The sequence below is a fragment of the Gadus morhua genome, chromosome 1 (assembly GCF_902167405.1).
Source record: "Gadus morhua chromosome 1, gadMor3.0, whole genome shotgun sequence".
NCBI classification, from domain to species: Eukaryota; Metazoa; Chordata; class Actinopteri; order Gadiformes; family Gadidae; genus Gadus; species Gadus morhua.
Genome location: NC_044048.1, coordinates 16,143,920 through 16,149,799, shown reverse-complemented (window position 1 = coordinate 16,149,799; position 5,880 = coordinate 16,143,920). Strand labels below are relative to the sequence as shown.

Genomic DNA, 5,880 nt, shown 5'->3' with positions numbered 1-5,880 from the left:
GCATGAAGGGCTGAGTCATACTGAGGACCCTCTCTCTGGGTTTCCCCCTGTCTGCCTTGCTCCTCCCCCCTCCCCTGTGCTGCAGGAACAAGATCCAACAGCCAGCCTGCTTCTGGTGGCCTGCAAGAACATGCCTTGACTTGTACTGCCTCACAGCCAGAGATAGAGGGAGAGAGAGATATTGAATGAGTGTGAGTGACAGAGGTAGAGAGAAAGAGAGAGAAGGAGAGAAAGAGAGGGTTGTGGTATCAGGCCAGCATGCGGTGACCCACTGAAGATAACGGTCCTGTTGATTTATAAACATGTATACACATTTTGTTTTTTATATACAGGAGTCAATGCCAAGGACCACTGGCTCAACTGGAGTGGAGCCAAAATGGGAGACAGATGGATCCAGATTTCTCCAGCACCTCAGTGTTTGGTAAGTCTGATTCTGTATCTGTTGTCCAATAATTTAGATACAACACAGGACTTTGGAAGAGCGTGTCTAGTAGTTTTAATTTAACGTGGGGTAAAAAACATGATTCAGCTTTGTGCTTAATATAAAAGGACTCTGGTCTACGTTGCATTTTGGATAAGCTCAGCTGAACTGATTTATTTATATAGCGACAGTTAAATGGTGTTTTGTTCAGCAGGACAATCCACTAAGATTGTGGAGGCGTACACAATACTGCTTCGATTACAGCATAGTAAAACACACAAACACAAACACACACACACACACACACACACACACACACACACACACACACACACACACACACACACACACATACGTGCCTTATTATAACATAATTATATGAATAAGCTAATAACATATAATAATATGATTTTTTTCTATTCTGACCAGTGGTGAAAGCCTGTTTCTATCCAAGCCGGATAGACTTCTTCTGCTGAAGCACACACAAGGTAAGAGTTTTCCATTTAACAAAAGAAAGAAAAAGATAGAAATACAGACGGACAAACACAGACAGACAAACAAAGAAATAGAGAATGAGGAGGGAAAAGAGAAAAAAAGCTGTAGATTTCTTTACGATTCAGGGCATGGAATAAGTTCTTTGAGGGGTAAGGCCCATATCTGGGTATGTTTCCTCAGAATAAGGAAAAGGTATCACTCAATTTAAATGACTAAGTTTAAGTTAACATTTATTGAGTTAAGGTTGTCCGATGAGCAGAGTGGAACAAGTGTACACACTGTCTTATTGATATAACATAGTGTGTGCTAGCCTTGTTGTGATTAGTAACTGCTATTGATGAACAGAAGCCCATCATTGTCTTCTAAACAACGGTCTTGTGTGAACTTTGCACGAATGTTGGCTTGGTAACATTTGTAAATCTGTAGATAGTTACTGGGGCAACTGTGTTATGGTAACCAGGTGCTAGGTGCAGTGTTCACAAATGCAGTGCGATAACGCATTCAAGAAATCAAATGTTAATTTAATTACACCCTTAAACAACAAAAAATATACATTATCTAAAAACATCACTTGATGACGGTGTGTAGTTGAATGAATTACAAATCCCCTATAGCAAATTATTCTAACATTGCTCTGTTTTGGAACAATTATTTCTAAGATTGGTGGGTTTAGGTGACATTAACATTAGCCATTTATACTTTTGTAGCAAGAAAGTGATTAGCTAATCGCCATGTATTAGAGCATTTTAACTGATCATCTTGTGTGTCTCTGTGTCGGTTTCTGAGAATAGCGCAAATCATCCTCACATTTAGGAAGTGGTGTGCGATAGGGAGATGGAGTTATTATATGCTTCTTGATGAATGTGCGTCACTGTATTATATAATCGACTATGCTTATGACAACTTTTGATGCATCTAGTTAAGATTGTATTGCAAACAGTAATCTAGGAAAGGAAAGTTTGTTTATTGTTGACAAAGCCTGTTACCATGGTATTGTTGCAAATGCAGCAATTAAGGGATTTATTGCAACAGAATATTAATCTGGGATCAAAATTTACTTAATGTTTAAATTAATCCTTTTCCAAGTAAGTTCTTTATAATTGTTGAAAATGATAGTCATTCACACCGGTTGTTAATCTTGTTCCTAAAGGTGCTCTACTGCAGGCCTGTAGCTACAGACAGAAATATCATAGCTAACTAAAACCACCACCTTACCGTGCTCAAATATACATTGTCCAGTATCATCCACTGAGTCCAACGATTATCTCACCTTCACTTTTTTTGAGGAGGAATGCCGGGCGGCCATTAAAGAGGAACAATAACATTAGAACCACGAGTCAGCATCGAGCGAGGTTGACCTCTGATGTAGACCATAGATTATATTGGCCTACTCTGACCTAAATCACCGCAGCCTAGGCGGGGGGGGGGATTCTCTGTGGTATTCCGCAATCCTGTATTAGGGATTACATCAAGCCCTGCGCAGGACGACATTCCTGCCATCATGTGCTGGGTGTAGCAAAGCCCCCCCCCCCCCCCCTCCCAAACTAACCGCAGCCACGAGGCCACAAGGACGCAGGCCTCCAGCAGGCACTGTGCACATCGCTTCACATGCTGCCCACGTGCACCACAGCCTCTTCTCTTTGGCATGTGTTTGTCCAGTGTCCAGCGGAGCAACGGCGCGAGGGCTATGATGTACAATAACAGGACAGTGCATGTTTGCAGGACGCCCCGTGTCTGTGTGGAGGATTATGAGGATGTCACTTCTAGGGGATGGATTGCAGTAGAGCCAATCTAAAGGGAATGTCTCGACCGTTAGGAGGTCAGGGTCCCCCCCACGTGACACTCTGGGGCCTGTTTGGACGTCTCCTTAATAACCTCCACACTTCTCCCGCAGTCACCCGTCACTGCGGAGGGCTCTCTAGTTACTCTGTTGTCCTGTCAGCAGGGCACACTATGAACACTATGGAGCGGTCAGAAGGCCCAGAATAGCACTGCAGGCAGAGAGAGAGAGACAGACAGAGAGAGAGACACACACACACACACACACACACACACACACACACACACACACACACACACACACACACACGAAGAGAGACACACAGAGAGAGGAGAGAGACAGAGAGAGAGAAAGACACACAGAGAGAGGAGAGAGACCGAGAGAGGGAAAGACACACAGAGAGAGGAGAGAGACTGAGAGAGGAGAGAGAGACAGACAGAGAGACACACATGCACAGACACAGAGAGAGGAGAGGAGAGGAGAGAGAAACAGGAGAGAGAGTAAGTGCAACTTACATTCTGCAGCTTTTTTTCAGCCTCGTTCAAATCAACTCTTTGCTTGGGTCACCGGAGAACACTAGAAAGCATAGATGTATCAACACACAAACACACAGAAAAACAAGGGCTGATTCAATGTCAACTTTATTGAAAAATCATGAGTCATTGCAAGTCTATTCTTAGGTCGAGGGTATGTTTGGCCAAGTTGTGCAGGTTGAAAGCGATGCTATCCAAAGTCTAGATGCCTCGGCTAGGCATAGGCATCTGTCAATTGACTATGATATTTGGATATACCCTATCTGAGTCACACGGAATGTGCTTATGCTGCATATCATTTAGGCGTATGTAGGGTACATCTTTTTCAAACTTCATTATGCTTTCCTGATTCCACCACTGTTTTTTAATCTTTCAGGCCCGGCTCCCGTTTAGTCCAACGCAACTGGAATCGAGAATATCCCACATGGCTGAATGTGGACAATATTAGCATAAAACTGTCAGCAAACAAGACCTTTAAGCATAAATGGATGGTGCTAGACTTGCCTACTGTGGGTGTTTCTCTGGCAGTGTCTTAGCTGGTTGTTGTGAGGAGTGAGAACGAAGCAATCAGCAAGTATACTGCCGCAGAAACTCTCGCGATATATGGGCCCTGGAACGGGAGGAAGAGCCAAAGACAATGGGCCCAAACAAGCGGAACAAGAACATGTCTTTCAATTCTCTTACGAAACAAATATACTTTTACTATGAATGATGGATCTGCCACCATAACGTAACAGGGTCCGTTTTCAGCCTCTATTGACCATGTGATCGGACGTCAGTAAAATTATATGTTTTAATGCAATACTGACATCTGGTGGTAAGTAAAAACACAACGCTTACTAGTATGCTGGAGAGCAGCAAAAGCCACTGCCACTTTAAAATTGTGGCATTAGTATTGTACACTTGTAAAAATCCTGAATGTAATAAAATTAAGTAAAATGCAAGACTTTTTCTTTTTTATTGTTAAGTGCTTGAGCATTCAGAACAATGATAAAGCACAAAGGTAATGCTGTCATTCATGCTGATAACAATGATGATAATAATTATTATAAACTAAGCTATTCTTGCTGTTATTATTGTAAGTTGTAGCATTGATAGTAGCAATTAGTAGTAGTATTGTGGCGGGCTATACTTTTACATTCAATACAAAATATAACATATTATAGATTACCTTATATAGCCTACTGTATATGTATAAACTTCTAAAATCTGGAATGCACACGACATAAACTGGAAATGTCCGTATAGTGACTGTAACTGTAAGTAAGCTACATTTACACGATGAAGAGTTATTTTTGTAATTTTTGTCAACTTCCTCTCAGAAACCATTGCTGTAGTTTATTCGTATGGTTTGTTGCGGCCAATAATAGAGGCAGCGATATGAAGTTGTTGTCAATACCTGGCTATGGAGGTGGCCCAAAATAATCCATCTGCGAACCATTGAGGCGTTATTTAAAATGCCAATAGTCAATATTAAATATAAAATATAAATAGATAAAAAGTTTTCTATAGGAAATACAGAAATATTGATATGAAATACAACCGGAAACAGGCAATACATATATAAATGAATGAACATATGAATATATAAATGAGTCAAAACAATGAATCAATAAATAACATTTTATAATATCTCATATCGCTCAGAGCTACAGCACCCTGGAACAGCACAGAAACGCTGAATATACAGCAGCCCTGATTATACGATGATCCGCAAACTTTCTAGAGCAGTCTTTCCCAAAGACTGGGTCGCGACCCACATGTGGATCGCGGGAGATTTCAATTGGGTCGCCAAATTAATGCAAAATTAAAAATAAAAAAAAAGTTTTAGTAAAATTTTTACACATTGCATTTTTAGCGTTTTTTGATCGTACTGAATGTTTGAATTGTTCTTATAAATGTACTTATAACATTGAATCTAGTCGAAAGTCTAATGAACATTGTGTTTGTTTTACTGATGAGAGGAAATAAAAACAATGGGATAGCCAAAACAAAGTGACATTAACTCGGCCTAAATGCATTTATTTGGTCTCATTTATAAAGTATTTAATGCGTGTATTATTTTTTCAATAACAAGACAAAGTTCTGACTTATCTCTTCGAAAAGGCTGGTTTAAGTTCAGATATAATGGGTTGCGGAATTGGCAGTAAAAACTTTCAGGATGCATGTTCATTTATGCACAAATTTGTTCTTCTCACGATTTTATAGATAAGGCCTTTTGTGAATTTGGTCGCGATGGTTTGTAATTTTAAAAAAATGGGTTCCAAGAAAAAAAGTTTGAGAAATACTGTTTAGAGGATGGAAGTAGGCCTACAGTAGTCTCGAACTCTGTCCTCATCGATTAATTGTCGCTCCTTTCTGCATTCGGTTCCTCAAGGATGGTGATCCTACTACTACCATGTCCGTGGGTTCTACCCATGGACCTATTAAAGAAGATTCTACCAGAGGCATCTTTCCTCTACTGCTCTGGGATCTAGCGCGGCAGCAGATTCGAATCAGAAACATGCAGGCACGCATGACACGTTCGGGAAACCCGGAAGTCGGCGGATTGCAATCATAAAATCTTGTTATTTTCGTACTCGTGCTGGCAACTCAGCCACTTTAAAGTCGGGGCTGTCTATGGTACTTTTGAACATAAAAGTCCACCTATC

The 5,880-nt window shown here is 40.7% G+C and overlaps 1 long non-coding RNA gene across 1 annotated transcript in view; it reads left to right on the top strand.

Moving 5' to 3' along the window:
• The window catches only part of LOC115553626 (uncharacterized), a 5,826-nt gene extending 592 nt beyond the window's left edge, over positions 1–5,234 (top strand). Inside the window, exons 1-2 of the long non-coding RNA XR_003978470.1 lie at positions 1–909; positions 3,606–5,234. The exon at positions 1–909 is cut by the window's left edge and continues 592 nt beyond it. This is a non-coding gene — a long non-coding RNA (uncharacterized LOC115553626). The remainder of the gene's footprint in view (positions 910–3,605) is intronic.
• Positions 5,235–5,880: the final 646 nt, after the last annotated feature.